Source organism: Lutra lutra, chromosome 13 (assembly GCF_902655055.1).
Source record: "Lutra lutra chromosome 13, mLutLut1.2, whole genome shotgun sequence".
Taxonomy (NCBI): domain Eukaryota; kingdom Metazoa; phylum Chordata; class Mammalia; order Carnivora; family Mustelidae; genus Lutra; species Lutra lutra.
The window spans coordinates 84194903-84216284 of NC_062290.1; the positions used below are offsets into that span (position 1 = coordinate 84194903).

The window sequence follows — 21382 nt, forward strand, 5'->3', positions numbered from 1 at the left end:
CTACATAATGTGTGAAGATATATAATGAAATGTGTCACATTTGGAAGCTCAACATAATTCAGTGAACCAACACCTTTCAAATGACCAACACATGATATTATGAAATCATGCAGGGATAAAAGTTTCACTTTCAAAATGCAACAAACTACTGGATTTTAATTTAACAGAATATGAAAGTGCACTGATCTGGCTTCAGATTCCTTCAAGAAACTATCATTTGTCAAGTTCTGGTATAGTATCAAAGAATATCCACAATTATCTGAAAAGGCTATTAAAATACTCCTCCCCTTTTCCAATTTCAAATCTTGTGAAGCCTAATTTTCTTCTTTATATACTTCAACCAGAACAACATAACACAACAGGCTAAATGCAGCAACAGCTATCAGAACCCAGGTGTCTTCTATTAAGCTACACATTAATGAGATTTGCAAAAATGTAAAGCAATGCCACTCATCTCACTAAATTTTTTTGTGGTCGAAAAGTTCTTTTACATTAAAAACCATCATTTGTAGAAAGTGAGTGAAATGGGTAGATACTGATCAATGGATACAAAGTTGTACTTATGTAGGATGAATAAGTCTAGATATCTAATGTAAAGCATGATAGCTACAGTTAATAATACTGTTTTGGATATGGAAATTTGATCAGAGTAGATTTTAGGTGCTCTCACCGTCCCCCACCCCCCACACACATAACTATGAGAGAGAGATGTTAATTAGGCTGACTGTTGTAACCATTCTCTAGGTGTGTTTATCAAAACATTATGTTGTACCTCCAAAATATATACAATTCTTTTTAAAAAGTAGGTCACCAAACAACATCTACTGTATGAAAGAGAGAGAGAATTTATAATCATATAAAAATAGTTATGGAAGAATACATGCTAAACTCTTGACTGAAGGGGTGGAATGAGTATATGACAGGAATGAAATAATTTCATTTTTTGATTCTGTATTATTTAACTGTACATGTACTACTTTTGCAACTTGAAACAAAAAATTAGAAAACTAAGATCTTAAAATATATATTTATACACATATTTGTACATAATTTGTATTAACATACAATGGTTACTATTTTATAACTTTTTTTTTTTTTTTTTTAAATTTGACAGAGAGATCACAAGCAGGCAGAGAGGCAGGCAGAGAGAGAGGAGGAAGCAGGCTCCCCGAGAGAGCAGAGAGCCCGATGCGGGGCTCGATCCCAAGACTCCGAGATCATGACCCGAGCCGAAGGCAGCGGCTTAACCCACTGAGCCACCCAGGCACCCCCAACGGTTACTATTTTAAATGAATACATATGTAAATATTATCTGATATAATTTCTAATAACCCAAATATCAACAGCTATAACACATAAACAAGGGATCTTTGGAGTCCTCAATAATTTCTGAAGAATGTAGAGTACTACTGAGTTTAAAACTAGAGTTAGGCTGGCCTAACTAAATGTACACTGATTTGGGTGTTCCTCACACTAGCTCCATTTCATTTGAGAAATGCAAAGATTTCCCAGAAAAGAACTATGTCAACAACTGTACAACTTGGAGCAATATTCTCTAAGCTCTTGATGCATGTTTTGCACTTGTTTTGCACTAAGCAGTCCTCGTACAATGAGCAACTACTTAGATTTTCAGTGAAAGGATTTGGCAAAAACATCAACCGTTCTCACTGATTCCCATTTCATAAAGAAAAATCACTTAAGCCATATGACCTGTTTTAAGTAATCAAGAAAAACAGTACAACATAACAGACAGCATTTATTGAGGCCATAACATATGCCAGGCACTATTCTTTACTTCTATTATCTCAAATCCTCACAATCCTGCAAACGACATATAACAGAGCAGCAAACAGACTCAGATGTACTTGTCAAAGGTCACACAGTTAATAAATGGTGGAATAGGGACTCAGAACCAGGACTGTGCAACTCCAAAGTCCAGTGTTCTCCCCACTCTACCAGGTTAGCTTCATAACCTCAGACTGGAAATTTGTCCTGTCGCTTATTCTGTGTCCTTGAGCAAGTCACAACTTTCTCTCAGCCAGTTTTCTCATCTACAAGATAAGTGGGTTAGTCTAGCTGATCTCCAAAGTCCCCTCCACAGCTAATATTCTTGGATTATGATTCATCACAACTTCAACCCTAAAGTTTTAGAGCAAAAGGTCCTCTGTATCGTTCTCTGAACAGATTAAGGGAAGTGATACAAATAATGGGGAAATAATGAGCAAAATTATAGACCAGGATATAGCTCTTCATGCTTTAATATTAATAATTATCATAAAATATACTATAAACACTAAGTGGGCACTCTGTACTCCTTTCATTCCAGGCAACCAGAGCTTCCTTCTTTGACAAAAGTTTGGGCATTCTGCCAGCAGACATCTCTGAAGGTGGTAAGAACCTGTTAGCATGCAACACAGGAACACCTAACTGAAGGATTGCTATGGGAAGCAAATGCCTCATCATTAACCTCTATAGGAAGCACCAACTATTCTTTGAGGCAAATTATACAATAATCAATGGAGATATTTGCCAAGCATTTCTGAGAAAAGGGCAAGCTACAGGAACTAGTGAAAACTGACACACAGCACTTCAACACACACACAAAGAAACAAAAAATCCAAGAAGAAATGTATTGATTGCAGGATAGTGTACATTAGGAGATGAGGTTTTACCCTACTTGCATACATTAATATTTGTCTAGGCTACCAAAATTAAGACTTCTTCCTGCAAGTTACAAACTGAACACAATTTAGTATGTGCCAGACACTGTGCTGAGCCCCTGTGAGATATCGCCCTCTAATCCTATTCTACACGATTGTGAGATATTATATTCATTTTAAAAGGTGAAAGGTCTTACAGATAGTAAGTGGCAGAGAAAGGATTTGAAAATAAACCTGACCAACTCCAAGGCCTGTGTTCTCTACAACACAGTTTGGCTGGTTCCAGAGTGAATCAAACCTCATCTCTAGGTCAAAACAGAAAAATAATGTGTAATGTTTGAGCCAAGATACAAGGGCATTTTAAAAATTTTAAATAAAGTTTTTAAAAGCTTAAAATCCATTTATGGAAGCACCTACTATTTAGATATTAGCAAAAGTCACAAGGTCACTGCCAAAAATCTATATACTTCTTTGGATAACTATCAACACACTTAAAATCAGGACATCTCAGGTGGCTGCTGTTGCTATAGCTTACATTCCTGCTATGCTCACATTACCTAAAAAAATCTCTTTGTCTAAGTAGCCAGGAAGCTATACTTTTACTTACATTTCTTTTAGCCTAAACCTAACATAGTGAACCAAATTACTCCAAAAGAGAAGTCATGTCATTCAAAACACAGTAGAAAATGGCAAGGGGGGCAGGGGCTTGACTGGCTCAGTCGGTGGACCATGTGAGTCTTAATCTTGGGGTTGTGGGTTCGAGCCCCAGACTGGGTGTAGAGATTACTTAAAAATTAAAATCTTTAAAAAGGAGAAAAAAAGGAAAATGACAAGGTTTACCAGGTGACTTACTAGCCACTTTAGAAGAATGACTGAAAACTGGCCTATTAAAGTCCTTTCAAACTTTAAAAAAGCTAAAAGGGTTTTCTGCATTGGGGCAAAAGTATAACTACAAAATCCTTCAACACACACAATCTGAGTTATTCCTCATTGAAAGTAAAGTATCTTATCTAAGATACTTTTTTTTTTTAAAGCTTTTATTTATTTGTTTGACAGAGATCACAAGTATGCAGAGAGGCAGGCAGAGAGAGAGGGGGAAGCAGGCTCCCCGCTGAGCAGACAGCCCAATGTGGGGCTCGATCCCAGGACCCCAAGACCATGACCTGAGCCAAAGGCAAAGGCTTAACCCACTGAGCCACCCAGGTGCCCCCTAAGATACTTTTTTAAAGTATCTTAAAATGGGAAATCATTGGAGTTCCAATACTGTGAAGACTAATCGTTAACTACTCAGCAAATCAACTTATGATTTTAAAATAATGAGCAGGGAAAGAAAGAATTTCTAAAAACAAAATCTCAGAAGCTACACTTTCTTCTAATTGCTTATAATGTCCATTAAAGAGTTCCAAAGGTTATTTCATATTTTGCTTCTCTCATATGGAATACAGATCACAAGGGGTCAGGAGAAGTGGCGATACTTGCAACCAGCAAACTCAACCTCCTTCCCTTATACACTATCCTGCTAAAATAGTACCAGGTACCCCATACAAGATGATCCCTTCCATTTCCCGCTTTTGCCTATCTACTCCCAAATTTAGTAAAGAGAACACCCAACTCTTGGAACCAAATAGACATGGATTTGAATATCAGGTTCACATCTTACCAATTAAGTGATTCTGAACTTACTCAACAAGGCTCCATTTTCTTCCTTTTTTTTTTTTTAAGATTTTATTTGAGAGAGAGAAAAAGAGAGAAAGCATGCGCACACAAGCAGGCAGAGGGGTAGAAGGAGAAGCAAGATCTCCACTCAGCTGGGAGCCCAACGTGAGGCTCGATCCCAGAACCCTGGGATCATGACCAGAGCTGAAGGCAGACATTCAGCCGATGGAGCCACCCAGGTGCCCCAAGCCCCAATCTTCTTATCTGAACTAGAGCAACCACTTTAAAAAGCTAGTGTGAAGATTAGCGATAACATGCATAATGTATACCTACTATTAGTATTGTTAATCATTACGTGTCTGACACTTTGTTTTTTATGTTGTCATTATAAGTGTAATGCATCCACTACTAATTAACATAAGAGGATTCACTTTAATTCTCCCTGGCAAACCAGAGACAGGTAGCAAAGCGCTAAGAGTGACCACTAGTACCAAACCTGCTACTGTCAACCTTGTCAGAGTAAAGATTTTTATTTTAATTTTTTAAAGATTTTTAATTGCTTAAAAAATCTTCAAACTGCTTAATGGGTCAAGGGGTTTCACTTTGGAGTGATGGAAATGTTTTGGAACTAGAGAGGGTCGTGGTTGCCAGACAATGTGAATGTACTAAATGCCACAGAACTGTTCAGTTTAAAATGGTTAATTTTGGGGACGCCTGGGTGGCTCAGTTGGTTGGACGACTGCCTTCAGCTCGGGTCATGATCCCGGAGTCCCAGGATCGAGTCCCACATCGGGCTCCCAGCTCCATGGGGAGTCTGCTTCTCCCTCTGACCTTCTCCTCACTCATGCTCTCTCTCACTGTCTCTCTCTCAACTAAATAAATAAAATCTTTAAAAAAAAAAAGGTTAATTTTTTAAAAAATTAATTTTCAGAGGGAATGAGGAAAAAAGTAGCATAATTGTTCCTACTGAACATCATTAGATGCCAGCAATGTGACCAGTTAAGCTGAGTTTATTTGAGGTTTTCTGGTCCACATTTCCAAAGGAGCCTGGAGGCCAAGCCTGGAGATCGAGAAATCCACCTCACACCCCAACTATGCCACTAGCTATGTGTGTGATTCTGGCCAAGTCCCTTAACCACTCAGGATATATCCTGAATTCTTCATCTGTCAAAGAACAAAGTGGGGCTAAAGGAACGTAAAAGGTTTCTCAAAGATGCTATACTTTATATTCTTGGCAAACCAATTATGTGAAATAAAATTATCCAGATTAAAAAAAGTTTAACTACAGTATATGCTAAGTCTGACCAACTAAAAGCCACCACATGTCCACTGATCTTAAAATGTGTTATCCTACATAAGAAAATCTTCTCATTTCAGGGGACTGGGTCCTACTGACTCCTATTTACTAGTAAACAAAAACCAATTCTATAATGACAGTGCCAAAATCATATTCACTGACATTATGATCTAAGGACAAAGGAAAAGACTTAATTCAGACACTAATGTGGTAAGCTCAAGGTCACCATTATAAGCCAAGTTGGTGAACTACAAGTTTTTAACACACAAACTCAAGGATGTCTTTCCATCCAACTATTAAAAATGCATTAGGTATAAAAATATAAGTATAATGCATCATTAGATAGCCTATAAATATAATTACATACAACATTATTTTGCATATATGTCTTTTTTCCTATAAATGACCTTCGGATTAAAAACTCCTCCTGCTATACAGCTCTGAAAAGTTTATAAATCTAAAGGAATCGTATTCTGTTCTTGAATATGCCTGGAAGAGAAGCTAAATCCTCTGGTATCTTCTGGTATTTTGTTAAGTGTAGGTTGCTTAAGACATGTTTTGGCAACTAACACCTTAACTACCATTAATTAGGGTGGAAGGGTTGTCTTCCTCCAATGTGCTTCTAAATCCTAAGGGGAAGGAGAGGGGGTTCGGCATGAGCATTCAAACCTGCTAACTCAACAGGATCTCAACATAGTGACGGAAGTGACTAGTTGGGAACTCTGATCTGTTGTTTTGTATTTTAATATTTTGTTTATTTGAGAGAGCAGAGGGAGAGAGAGCACATGGGTGGGGGAAGCAGGAGAGGGAGAAGCAGGCTCCCCTGTGAGCAGGGAGCCAGATGTGGGGCTGGATCCCAGGACGCTGGGATCATGATCTGAGCCAAAAGCAGACACTTACCAACTGAGCCACCCAGGTGCCCCTCATCTGTTGTTTCCAAAAGGGTGGAACAGAGTTAGATATCCATAGCCCATGAAGCAGTAAAGGAAAGCTCAAAGGATGACATCTAAGTTGTAACAAACTGCTGAGAACACATAAAATGTTTTACAATCTAGGGCAACTTATCTAACAAACTTTAGTGAAACAAGTGGAGACACTTACAAATCGAAAGAAAAGTCTGGAGGCCTTATCAGAAGGTTTCCAAATCAATTATCTAGATTCAGACCTCAGTAACCGATTCAGCAATCACGTCTCTTTCTGGCAGTTAGTATCAAAATGAAAGCATAAAGCCACAGATGCACATCCTTTCTAAACATACCTAATTTTCTTTTTTTTTTTTAAGATTTTATTTATTTAATTGACAGACAGAGGTCACAAGTAGGCAGAGAGGCAGGCAGAGAGACGGGGGGGGGGGGGGGGGGGGGGGGAGAAGCAGGCTCCCTACTGAGCAGAGAGCCCCATATGGGGCTTGATCCCAGGACCCTGGAATCAGGACCTGCTTAACCCACTGAGCCACCCAGGAGCCCCCTAATTTTCTTTTTATCAAAACAATCATCACCTGAATGTCACCACCACACTTGCAACTTCAGTACCAAAACTAAACTAAACTTGCCTCCTGATGCCACTGTCGGATTCCCTACTTCTCTTCGAGGCACCTAGCCTGCCCAATCAAGCTGGCTTGACATCTGCAAACATGTCATTCAGCCCTCACATTCAGTTTCAAGGCATCCCTTCCACTCCAGTTTCCACTACTTTTATCGCTTTTTTTCTTCAAACAGGTACAATAGCATCTTAATCAGTGTATGCATGTCAGCCTCTCTTTTCACATAAAGTTACCAAATTCATAAATATAGCCCTAATAATACCATCCCTCCATTGTTGCTTAAAAACCTTTCACTGAAGCCTCACTGTCAACAGAGTAAAAACTGAGTTCCTCACCTTTGCATTCCAGGCCTTCCATCATCAGTGGCTCCAACATTCTTACCATTTCCTTTGATATTCTCTCACCTTTAACTACTGAACCACTTATTCTTTCTCAAAGAAATCTTGAGCATTCTTATTTTGCTAATGCAATTTCCTCCATATGCAATTCTCTTCCCTATTTTCTCATTACCTAATCCTACTCATTTTCCATGGCTCAGTACAGATGTACGTATCACATTCTCTCTGAAGTCTCTCCCTTATCCCTCTTAGCTAGAAATAATATCTTGCTCTTCTGAACTCTTGGACCATTTTATCTAAGGTCTTACCTTAAAAAAAAAAAAAACACACAGACACACACATACGTACATATACACACATATATACATGTACACACACACACACACACATCATCTATCTCAATAGAATGTAAGCTATTGAAGGTCAGGGTCTATGTATACTTTATTCTTGTATCTCCCCATATCCAACTAGCACAGTGCATAATATTCAAAATTATGATGAATTAATAAAACCAACAGCAGTCTTTGAAAGGATACTCATTAAGAAGATAAAACACATCATAAAGATCTCAAGGTACAGAGTATTCCATAGAAAAAACTGGAATTCCAACTATAGCATCTTTACCAAGAAACAGACTATAATAAAGAAAAATTCATTCAACAAATAGTCAACAACCTTAGTCCCAGGTACTGTTCTAGGTGCTTAGAATCTGCACAATACAAAACCACTATTAATCCTTACCTTTATGGAGCTTATACTTTAGTAAAGGTAAAAGGGCAATACACGAAATAAGCAAAATATAAGTTAAATGGTTTAAATGGTAATGAGAAAAAGAAGGTGGAAAAGGCTGGGAAGGGCCAGAAATGGAGGAGCTGCCATTTTAACAGGGTAGAAAGGGAAGGCCTCACCAGAAAAGACCTAAAAAAGTTGGAGCAATCATATATCTGAGTAACAGCATTCTAGGCAGGGCAAACAGCAAGTGCAAAGGACCTGAGACAGAAATACATGCCTGTCACATTAAAGAAACAGCAAGAAGAACACTTTTTTGTGTCCAAAAAGTAGGAGGAGATTAAATCAAAGAAAAAAAAGGGTATCTGATCACAAAAGACCTTGACAGGACGTAGCTTTTTATTCTGAGCAAGACAGTATTCTAACCAGAAAGAGACAAAATCTGACTTACCTTTTTAAAAGGATCATTCTTGCTATGGGATTGAGAACAGAATATGGCAAAGAGCAAAAAAAGGCTACTGCAATAATTCAAAAGAACTGATATAAACTTAAATCAGTAGAGATGATGAAAAATGGCCAGAGTCTGGATGTATTTTGAAGGTAGAACTGGCAAGATTTCCTGATGGGTCAGATGTAGTGTATGAGAGAGAGTCAAAAACTCTTTTGGCCTGAGCAACTAAAAAGATGGAGGAAGTTGCTATTAACTAAAACATGGAGGGGCACCTGGGAGGCTCAGTGGGTTAAGCCTCTGCCTTCAGCTCAGGTCATGATCTCAGGGTCCTGGGATCGAGCCCCATATCAGGCTCTCGGCTGAGCAGGGAGCCTGCTCCCCCCTCCCTCTCAGCCTGCCTCTCTGCCCACTTGTGATCTGTCAAATAAATAAATAAAATCTTTTAAAAAAAGATAAAAACAAAACAAAACAAAAAAACCCATGGAATACCACAAGAGCGGTAGGTGAAAGAGGGGGCAGGGTAACGATCAGGAGTTTGGTTTGGGGCAAGTTTACTTTGAGATGCCAATAAAATATGTAAGTGGAGATGTCAATCAATATAGGCAGTAGGACAAACAAGTCTGGAGTTTCAGAGATAAGAATTTGAGAATCATCAGCATATACACAGTAATAAAGCTAGGAGACTGGATGAGATCACTGGGGGAATGAGAATGAAGAGCAGAGATCCCAAGTGGTCCAATACTAAGAGACAGTAGTTATGAAGAAGAACCAACAAAGGAGAAGCCAAGGAGAAAAGAGGAAAACCAACAGAATATGGTATCCCAGAAACCAGAACATAAAGTATTTCAAGGAAGGAGACATCCACTGCACCAAATGCTGCTAACAGGTTAAGTGAGAATTAAAATTGGTGGTTTCAACAAGAGCAGTTTCAGTAATTAAGTTGAAAGTCTCTTATTGTAGGTTCAGGAGAGAACAGGAGAACTGAAGATGAGTAGAAACAACTTTTCCAAGAAGTTGAGACACTGGGTTGCATCTACAAGAAACAGCATGGTCAAGAAAGCATTGTTTAAAAAAAAGAATACATGAAAGAACAGCATGTGTATGCTGACTAGAATAAGCCACCAGACAGGAGAACAATGATTTTACAGAAGAGAGGGGGAGAACAGACATGATTTCAACTGCGACAGAATTTCACTAAAAGAGTCAAACAGCCCAATGAAGAGAAATTTCACTAGCTTAGTGGACAGTCATTTCAGGGCACTGTTATTCTTTGTGATACTAAAGAAGGAAGGAGGGCAGCCCATAATCCTAATTCACATGCCATAGGAAGCTCAGGAGAGAAGCTGGGCTATTTACTGAGAACATTCATGTTAGGCCTTTTATATGTTATTTCATTTAAGCTCAAAATAACTTCATGAGGTATTATCTTTATGCTACAGATAAGGAACCAGAAGCTCAGAGAGAGCAAGTAATTTGATTAACACACAAAGCTGGTGAGTGGTAGAGCTATGTTTCAAATCCAGCTCCTCCTAAGCATTAGATAAGGAATTATAGTTAATTTAGACAGTTAAAAGTTTTGTGGTTATATCTTTTTTTAGGTTCCCGCCTGTTAGAAATACTGAAGTATTTATGGATGAAAGTATATGATGTCTAAGATTTACTGTAAATATTTCAACAAAAATAACAGAAAGTAATTCTGAGTGAGGGGTAGATGAAACAAAAGCAGCAAAATGCTGGTAACTGCTGAAGCTAGTTGACGGGTAGGTGAAAGTTCATTGTACTGTTCTCTTTCATGTACATCTGAACATGCCATGATAAAAAAAATTAAAATCCAGGTCCTTCTGAGTCAAATTTTTCTCATTACTTCAAAGTATGCCCTTAATTTCTCCTCAATCCTCCCTTCAAAAAAAATGTTACATGTTTCACAGCTTACAAACAGCTTTCTTTTCTTCTTTATCCTCACCGTAACTGTAATTTAGGGGCTTTATTCCAACTTTATACATGAGGAGAGAGATCTACAACTAGGAAATAACAGGATCAGACCTCAAAGCCAAGTCTTCTGGTGTCAAAAACATTCTACTACCCAGTACAGCAGTCAAAGTTGCACACAGGATCATCTCTGGGAATAACCTAAAAGGAGAGTACACCCAAGGGCCAGCCCTCTTCTTCAGCTTCATTACTACTGCATAATCCTTGGCCCCAAATTTCCTATGAAGGCCATGCATTACTGCAGGCAGTCTTTGAAAAGACTTGCACTCAAAGGCTTGACTAAAAGAAGCAGATTTCAAATTTGCCCAGACATCAACCTTCCTGCCCAAATTTGGGAACCAAAAGGAACCTCTGAAAGGGTGTTCTGAAAGTCTGCCTATCTCTGCTCTAGAGTCAACTCCGTGCCTCCATTTCTCTAAATGTAATGTCTCCTGTTCACCTACATTATACTCCCAGAGGGATCAAAGTCCAGGTATGCAAACCCTGAGCTCTAGAAATAAAGAACACTACTAAACAATAATACTGACGAAAAGCCAGTTTCAAAGATTTTATTTTTAAGTAATCTCTACACCCAACATGGGGCTGGAACTTAACAACCCTGATATCAGGAGTCACCTGCTCTATCCACTAAGCCAGCCAGGTGCCCCTCAAAAGCCAATTTTGTATAACTACACAACATTTACCACAAAGCTGGCATTTCAAAGAGCATTAGTTAATATTTATCTTTAAGATACCATCTTTTTAAAAACCTCATCACTAATATGTTTGATATCTGTCCTTCCATACTAACCTTGACATTAAAAGCTTATGTACAGGGGCCGCTCAGTGGTTCAGTTGGTTAAGCGACTGCCTTTGGCTCAGGTCATGATCCAGGAGTCCCAGGATTGAGTCGTGCATTGGGCTCCCTCCTCAGCAGGGAGTCTGCTTCTCCCTCTGACCCTCTCCCCTCTCATGCTCTAAGTAAATAAATAAAATCTTTAAAAAAAAAAAAAAAAAGCTTATTTACAGCTTACTTCAAAAACAACTGAAAGTATGCATACCAAGGGCTCCAAACCTTATTTTCTCCAGCCGCTAACCTACATTATCAAAATTGCAACACCTTTCCCCTCTAGTTCACTAGCTTTGCTAACTAAAACTGAATTGTCCAGTTAAGATAAGAGCGACCCAATACCCTATACTTCATTAGGTAAAAACGTAGGTTGTCTAAGTTGTACAAAAGCCTATGATTAGATGCAATGTTTAAGGAGTTTTAGATTTACTTGGAATTATAACTACCATAAGAATAAACTGCCTCGGGCGCCTGGGTGGCTCAGTGGGTTAAGCCGCTGCCTTCGGCTCAGGTCATGATCTCAGGGTCCTGGGATCGAGTCCCGCATCGGGCTCTCTGCTCAACGGAGAACCTGCTTCCTCCTCTCTCTCTCTCTCTCTCTCTCTGCCTGCCTCTCTGCCTATTTGTGATCTCTCTGTGTGAAATAAATAAATAAAATCTTAAAAAAAAAAAAAAAAGAATAAACTGCCTCTATCTTAACCGTTAGAAACAAACCACCTCTTTACCAAGTCACTACCTAGGTAACCAAAATTATAGACTCCATTTACACATTAAGGGCCAATCTATCTAGGGAAGGATCTATTCTTTACTCAAAACAGTGTTATAGAGCCCTACTAAGAAATCTTAGGTCTCAGGGTGCCTGGGTGGCTCAGTGGGTTAAGGCCTCTGCCTTGGGCTCAGGTCATGAACCCAGCATCCTAGGATGGAGCCCCGCATCGGGCTCTCTGCTCACCCGGAGGCCTGCTTCCCTTCCTCTCTCTCTGCCTGCCTATCTACTTGTGATCTGTCAAATAAATAAATACATAAAATCTTTAAAAAAAAAAAAAAAGAAAAGAAAAGAAAAAGAAATCTTAGGTCCAGCACAAAACGTGCCTTTGAGCCTAAGTCAATGCATGTTTGCTGAATTAAACTAGAGAATAGGTAAGTGTAATTAAAAAAAAAAAAAATCTAAACAGTGTCTTTAAGGACAATTACTATTTGCTTTATGTCAATAGTATGAATATGGTTAAATTCATACTTTATTTATGTCTATGGTATTAACATGGTTAAATTCAATTTATAAACAAATTGCTGATCTGCCTAATAGGATATTGTGAAAAGTGCTGGTACCTGGAAAACTGCAAAGAACAGGAAATTCTGCAGGTGCAGTAAGAAACTACATCTTATCCATGACCCAGAAACGCCTCTGAATTTATTACACAACCTGCTGCAGAACTCACTCTTCAAATGGAAATGAACCATGAAGTCACACAATGCAAGGCTGTGATTTTATTGATATAATCAACTATACCCTTTCGAGTTGTGCTAAAGTTAACTCAAGAAAGCAGATGTTCAACACAGTGTTAGTTATCTCAGAAGTTAAGAGAATTTTATTATCAAGTAACTGAAATTTAGGATGGCATTCATTCACTCAGCAACACATATATATGGAATGTCTTTTGTGAGACAGATACCCATACTTCTCAAAAAGGATGTACTTCAAGGACCCTTAAAACAAGAAATACATTAAATTAGGCATGAAAGTGACAAATCAGGTCATGTGGTTACCTCACTATTCAGTGCAAGACCTAAAAGTTAACAGACTGGCAGATCTTTCAGGCTTAAACCATTTAAATACTTATATTACCACTAATCTGACCTCATCACTTTATTCTTTTCTGTTTCAACTGACATATAAATTTAACTTACATTTCTCAATAAAGTTTTCTAAAATTAGACTGGATGAAGCCTCTCATAATTACCTGTCAGAAACAGTTTTCCTACAGCTGAACAAATTTTTTAAAACAACCAATTTTCCAATAAGATCTATATAAAACAAATGAAAACAAAAAGAGCAGTAAGATGGGTAACGGAGGTCCAAACATGTTATATAAGCGAATATAAACTATTAAGAATAGATCAGCAGAGCACCTGGCCGGCTCAGCTGGTAGAGCAAGTAGCTGTTGATCTCAGGGTTGTGGGTTCGAGCCCCATGTTGGGGATTTCTGCTCAGAAATGGAGATTACTTGAAAATCAAATCTTTAGGGGTGCCTGGGTGGCTCAGTGGGTTAGGCCCTGCCTTCGGCTCAGCTCATGATCTCAGGATCTTGGGATCGAGCCCCACATGGGGATTTCTGCTCAGCGGGGAGCCTGCTTCCCCCCCTCTCTCTGCCTGCCTCTCTGCTTGTGGTATCTCTCTCTGTCAAATAAATAAATAAAATCTTAAAAAAAAAAAAAATCTCTAAAGAGGCGCCTGAGTGGCTCTGTCAGTTGGACATCCAACTCTTTCAGCTCAGGTCATGATCTCAGGGTCCTGAGATCAACATGTGGGGTTTCCCGCTCGGTGGGAAGTCTTCTGTTTGACATTCTCTCTCCCTTTCTTTCTGCCTCACCACTCCACTTGCTAGCTTTCTCTCCCCTGCCAAAATGGATAAATCAATCTTTAAAATAAAATAAAATCTTAAAAAAAAAAAAGATCAACTAGCACAAAAGACTACTATCAGGGCTGGGTATTACCAAGCTCAAGCAAATTAATGCCCAAAAAGCAACTTACTATTTACATTTTTGCAATATCATAACCAGCATACAGAGGCTTTCTACAACTAATAAACATTTTAAAAGCATTTCAACATCATTCTTCCTCAAACAGAGCATAACCTGTCGACAGGCTTGGAAATGTCAAAAGGATGGGTATTTGAGAACTAAAATTTTAAAAAAGGAAAAATATTCAATAATCTAAAGGAGGAGGTTTAATGCCACTAGAAGAAGGGTAGCTCTGTTCTTCTGTTCAAGTCACTTAGAATTAGTTGATTTTCTGAAAAATACACAGGAAAATGTATTGTACTTATTATTCCTGATTTAGGAAGTGAATTCACTGAGTGAGAGAAGTGCTCATCTCTGGATATTCATGTTAGAAGTAATCTCAGGCTACAGCCACAATGCAGAATGTTTCTCACAATCTTCTGCTCATACTCAAGAATTCAGATCAGCACCAACACTCAACTACAGAAATGAGCCAGAAAAGATAAGCAGACAGTAGAGCAAAGAATGAAGAAACTTCAATTTGCAGACACCTCTGACATTCAGAGAAGTTTCATCTCTACCCAAGTTTCCCACTATAAATTAACTCACCTAATGCCAAATTCCGAAGCACCAATTATTATTTGACCAAGACACAGAGAAAAAAGGAGCTATCTCCATATTTACATAGTTCTAATCTTCCTGAAAGACTTATACTTCTTTTATTTAAACCATCTCAACTCTCATGGGAAGTAGACAGAGTCAGGTTTCTGGAGGAGAAACAAGCACAAAGGGGTTGAGTATCTTGTCCAGCAAGTCACCAGTGAAAATAAAACCAGACCCAATTATTTAGTCTACAAAGTCTAAATAACCTGCTTTCCTTGGTTCATAAACCTAGGACAATATTTTCAAGTGCCTACCAACTATCCCAAACCATAGAATTTCACAGAACAACACATATAACCAGAACACTCCCAGAATTGAGTTTTCTGAGCAAGAAAATACTGCTTGCCCCAAATCAATAAAATGAACTAACACAATGGACTTAAAAAATTCAAAGAGGAAACAATAGCCATATTGGAGAGAATTTTCAAAGGTTACTCTATTCATTTTATTCCCTACTGCTCAGATTCTCTGCCAGGGAGCCAAAAGGGCCAAACATGCCCTTATAATCATATCCTACACATATATCAAATCTCAAAATACTGCAAAGAATTCCAATGAAAGGCATATTATGCTTTAAAAACCTTTCCCTCCAAAAATAAAATCTTATAGCAATGCCTTCAGAACATTATTTTGTTGCCTTCATGATGCACTTTAAATTTGATTTTAAAAATTAGCTTCCAGTTTACTTTTTAAATATTTATATTTACAGATACAGATTATTTAAAATGTGTTGTTCTGCTCAGCCTTCATTATGTTTAGGCAAGATTCTCACTTCCACTCAAACTTATTATTTGAACCTACAATAGCCACATTAAGATACTTCCTAAATTGACAAAAGGAGAAAACTAATCAAACCAGAAAGCTTCCCAAGGTATCAAAGCATACCTTTTATTTGAAACCACACAGGTACTACATAACACACTACATGAAGCCCACAAAGAGATAATTGAAGTTATTTCTGCAACATGAAATAATTTTTTTGCAAAATCTGACAAGACTGAATTTTCGACTGTCAAAAGGGAAATCATTTCCCAAGATTGTAGAAAACCCTGCTTACTACGGCAGTCTCAAAGCAGTTTCCTTAATCCTTCCAAATCCCGAAGAATCTAACACAAGCCACAGAACACTGAATGAGAACCGCACTGAAATATATGTGCTCAAACCGCTGAAGGTTATTTTCTATGTGTCTGGCAAGCTGATTGGCCGTATGTCCTCACAACCCCAAAAGTCTTCCTCAATAAAGTTAACGCTACACTCCCTAACTCAAATCAAAATACCAGAAAATCCAAAAGCCTCCAACCAAATTATTACTTGAACTATTTGGGAGAAAAAGCCAACAACCCAGGATCAGTTACTTGCACCCTGAAAGAGAGTTAAAGAATCGCAGATCTCCATTCCTGCCACTTTTAGGAGCTGGATGTACATTACCTCTGTCTGCCTCTAGCATGGGACTCAGATATTACATCACTCAAAGCCTGAAAACTGCCCCATTACCCAGAAAGCACCAGGGTAGCTGAGACACTGCACCAAGGTATTCCTTCCTCTCTGATACACAGCCCTCGAATGGCACGGACACTGGGCCCGGCTCTCTTGCAGCATCTTCAAAAAGGCATCTACCCTGCACCTGCTGCAATCCTATTTCTATTCACTTGTGGTGCACTCCACACAACCCTCTATGGCTCTTCTATCTGCACACTCGTCAGCGCAATGCACTAGGACAATATTCTACCACATACCTCCTCCAACTTGGGAGTGTGTGCTACTCAGCTCTACCCTATCCCTTCCCCATTCACAGGGTTCTGGAACTAAAATCTGGCTTCTTGATTTTTCTGATCCTAGCGGCATGAACTTTCAACTATATACAGGGTTTAAGGTCCTCCATTTTTCATTAGTATCATTCCAGGATCCACATACACACACCACACACACTCTTCAGTTCTTCTACATCCAGAATATAATCCCCTCTTCAGTTTGGTTTTGGCTTTTGTTTTTTCAACTTCTGCACTCTGCCTTTTATTTCCAGTGACCTAAAACTTTTGAACCCCTTAATCTCTCAGGACTCAAAGTTTTCCAATCTCACCCCAGTCTTCAGCAGCCTGCTCCTTCCATTCTCTTTTAAGCAACCTGTTTTCCTAACTCCCTCCAGCCTGAATAGTCATCTCCTGCCGCTAAACCTGGACAACCTGCTCCTTCCACCATCACCCCAATCCAATACACAACCTATCCCTTTCTAGTCACAGACACATTCACGCACCTCCCTACCTTGCCCTTCTCTTACCCCGTTATGTACTATGCATTATTCTATGTCCGCTACCCAAAAATATCCTGTCTTCCCCCATTCTTCCCTCTCTTCCTTGCCTATCCCCCACCAGACAAAATCTAGCACCCCAAGCTATGTTTCCATCCCTCTACATACTGTAGGTACCCCAGACCTGACCTGCATCCCTCTCCTTCCAAACCACCCTACTACCTCCCTCTACTGATTTCCCTTCACACGTGTACCACCCCCACTTCTTCTCCCTAACTCCCCTCCACACTTCCTGCCCCCAAAACATTTCCTTCCATCTGTTTTCATACCTCAGCTGCCACTCCAAGAATATTTTCCTCACCCCTTACACCTCGGGCCCTCTACCTCACACGTACTCCACTCCACCTGTCCCCTGCAATGTCTCCCCAACCCCAAAGTTCCCACATTTCACTCACGTCTGGATCCGCTAAATACACTGCACACCTCCTGTCCATCCCCATCACCCTACTCCACTGTCCTCACTTTTCTCCAACTCTGGCCCTGCTCCAATCACCTTCCTCCTCCCCTCCCCCCCAATACAGTTCGCCCCTGAGCACCACTCGCCAGTGAGACACCTGTCTTCTCCCCCGCCCCACATGTCCGCCCTTTGCGCGTCCCACCTATCCAGTCTCAACACTATTCCTGCTTCCTTCTTGTCTTCCCTACACACCTCCTGGCCAGACACAAACCTCACATCCTTCACAGGTCTCCTGAAACCTCTGGGCCTACCCTCACACACACCTCCTCCCTGCAAGCCTCCATTTCCCTCACCATCACTCCAGAGACCCCTAGACACCTCCGTCCCTCTCTCCCTATCACACTTCCCCCTACCGGCACACCTGCCTCCACATTTCCCTTCACATTTGTCCGGTGGCCTTCCTTAAATCTGCCCCCACGCCTTGCCCCTCACACGCAGCCCCGACCGGGACATCCGCTTCTTCCACTCCTCCCTCGAGTCCCTAATTTCCTCCTTCCATTCCCATCATGCTAGCCTCTACCCTCCCCAAAGCCTCCCTCACACCCTCCTAAACCCCCAAAGGCTGCCCCCACCCGCCTGAATGCCCTCCCCATCCCTCTCGCACTCGCCCTGGCCCCACTGGGCGCCCGAACCTGCCCGAAGGCCCTCCCGCTCCGTTGGGCCGGATCCCTCCACCCTTCATTCTCCCCCAAGTCTGCCCACACCCTCCGCCAGCCCCCCCAAGCCTCGCTCACAGCCCCTGCCCCCAATGTCCTCCAACACCTGCCCAGAGCCCCTCGCCTTCCATCCTACCGAGACCCCCGGCGCCGGGTCCCCCCCAACGCTGCCCACGCCCTCCCCTCACTCAGGGCCGGGACCCCGTCCCCCACGAAGGTGAGGAAGGCTGCCCGCTGCCCTTGCCCGAAACGGCCAGGGCACCGCAGCGGCGGCCACAATGCCGGAGCCACGGGGGCCGGGATTGCTCCCTGCTCTCCGCCGGGGCCGCCGCGGCTGGCGCCGCCGCTGCTAAGGACGCACAACAAACAATGCGGGGCCCGGGCCGGCTCCGCCAACCGCCTCAACCGCCGCCTAAACCGCCACCCGCCCGGGACGGCCCGCCGCGCAGGCGCCTACCCCACCGCGGCAGCCTACCCGCGCCGCCGCGCTCTGCCCGCGCCCGGTCCCCGCTCCCGCTCCGCCGCCGCCGCCACCTCGTCCGTCCGCGTCTCCGGCTCCTCAGCCCAGCGGCGGCGGCTGCGGCGGCTGCTGCCCTGGTGGCGCTCGCGGCTCCGGTCTCCGCTTCGGCGGCGGCGGCGGCGGCTGCGAGCACGTGACACCGCCCAGCGCGCCCATTGGCCGATCTGGGGGGCGGGCCCGCGGCTGCTGGGGAACGGAAAGCCCGCCCCCTCGCTCGCCGCGCTCCCCCTCCACGCGCACTCTGCCGTACCTGAGGGCGCCGGCCAGCGCCCGCCGGCGCCGTGCCGCGCCGCAGCCTGCGCCAACTGCGCACCTGGGAGCGCGCAGGGACCACACGCTGGTGGAGGCCGCATGCACCTGCGAGCGGACGCTTACGTAAGCTGCGTCCCCCGCCTTTCTCCAGGCGCCAGGCCCCCGCCCGCTGCAGCACCTGAGCCCCGCTGCGCTAGCAGCGTAACTACTGCGGAGCGGGGACGAGCTGCGTAGAGAAGCAAGCGAAATGCACGGAAACTTCGTAACTTCCGAATCTGGGAGCGGCTCCCGGACGCCACTCAGAGCCTGCCTCTCCCGGCCCGCGCGCCAGTGGCGAGCGCGCCCCCAACCCCAGAGGCTAAGCAGCGGAGTAGGCTGCGCAACGCCTCCCCAGGTGGAGGACCGGGAGGCCTCTGACTTGGTAAGAGGTTCTCTCCCAGCCTCCGCCCCGCTACACTTACCAGCTGTGTGACCTTGACCAAATTAGAGAACCATTCTGATCGTCAGTTTTATGGTAGGGAAACTAGGACAATAATTCCGATTTAGAAGCCGTTGGAGAGATGGAAAAAGACAATAGGTGTGAATTCTCTCATCACATATCAGGCACTGAGCAGAAGTTGGCTGCTTAGTCAGCAACCATCTCTCCTTCTCTCACCCAATGGACCTGCCTGGGAATTCAGTTTGAGGCCAGGACTTCTCTGGCCTCCTTACTGTTGTGTCAGACTTTGGCCGAACACCCGTCTGGGCAGTGCTAAGGAAGAAATTATGTTTTACTTTGTATTTTACAGAGTTAATCCTGGGCACTTTTTTGGTTACAGCATTCTGCCTACCAGTTCCGCCCCTTACTGAGTACCCGCTGCATGCCAGGTGCTGTGCTGGGTGTTAGGAAGCACAAGTGAATGAGACAAGGTCCTCGCCCTAAAGGAATTCCCAGGCCACGGTGGGAAACAACCTGACCACCCAGCAATCGGATTTGGAGAGCTGGGGGTCAAGAGGGATCTCCCATAACAGCCCCTTCTGGGTCTCTTCCCTTCTTTGTAACATGCCAGATTCAAATGTTTTAAAGCCTCTGCTTTATTCAAGAGATAAAGTATGAATACTCTAACTCAACTTCAAAAGTTTTGGTGATCTTGGACGCCTGGGTGGCTCAGTGGGTTAAGCCGCTGCCTTCGGCTCAGGTCATGATCTCAGGGTCCTGGGATCGAGTCCCGCATCGGGCTCTTTGCTCAGCAGGGAGCCTGCTTCCCTCTCTCTCTCTCTCTCTCTGCCTGCCTCTCCGTCTACTTGTGATCTCTCTGTCAAATAAATAAATAAAATCTTTAAAAAAAAAAGTTTTGGTGATCTGGCCTTAAGTTTCAAGGTGAATACCCTTCCCTTTGCCCCTCCTTCAGGCCAGCTTGACCCTCCAGCCACACTGAACTTAAGTACTATAGTTGCCAGGGTCTGTAACACTTTCTGAGCCGCCTGGGGGCGGAGGGGGGGGCGGAGGGGGCTAGGCCCAAAAATCCCTTTCTACACCCTGTCCCCCACTTCCGATCCCCCTCAACTTTCTTCACACTCCTGGAAGACTCCTTGGGATTCTTAGTCAATTCCGAACGTATTCTCTCAAAAGCCCATTGGCTGCTTCAGACACATCGTCTGAATTCCTCCACTTTGCACACAGCTCATTAAACCATGTGTTCTTACAGCATTAGCTTGTAATTGTTGGTTACCTCACCTGGAGGACTTGAGTGGGTTAGGGAGGACTGCACGTGCACAGGCAATGAGGTCATTAAAGCTGGGCTTTCCAAGAACATGCATCTGCTTGGAGGAAAAGAGCCACTGCAGTATAAAAGGTCTGGGTTCTCTGCAGACCAGCTATGTGACCTTGGAAAATCAGTCTCTCTAGGTCTTAGGTAACTCATCTGTCAAGTGAGACTATAATAGTGCATACCTTGTAGGATCACTACAAGGATTCAGTGAGACAGTATATCTCAGGCACTTAGTTTAGTGGCCGGCATTAGGTCAATTTCTAAATTGTTTTAAATAGGTGGACTGCACAGAATTAAGCATTCAATGGTGTCACTTATTCCAATCTCTTTATTGGGTTCATAACTCCAAACATTCCTGACCAAAAAAAAGCATGCAAATGCTGTAAAAGTAAAGAAACTAAAAATTTCAAGTGTGCCTCTCCCTTCCCACCCCCACTCTGCTCCCTCTACCCCTAATCCTACGTCCCAGGGCAGTTACCATTTTTCATTTCCTACAGTGTATGTTCAGAGAGAGAAGAAAATTGCAAAAAATTACATGTCTATTATGTGTATGTTTTACTTA

General features: G+C 42.4%; 1 protein-coding gene across 2 annotated transcripts in view; it reads right to left on the reverse strand.

Moving 5' to 3' along the window:
- Positions 1 to 18923, reverse strand: part of STRBP (spermatid perinuclear RNA binding protein) — a 147254-nt gene extending 128331 nt beyond the window's left edge. The window contains exon 1 of one of the 2 annotated variants that reach the window (XM_047699520.1): positions 18832 to 18923. The gene's annotated coding sequence lies outside the window, so the exon portion shown is untranslated. Of the gene's footprint in view, positions 1 to 18772 lie in introns of both variants that reach the window. The other variant, XM_047699519.1, reaches the window with a different exon arrangement.
- Between the last annotated feature and the right edge of the window lie 2459 nt (positions 18924 to 21382).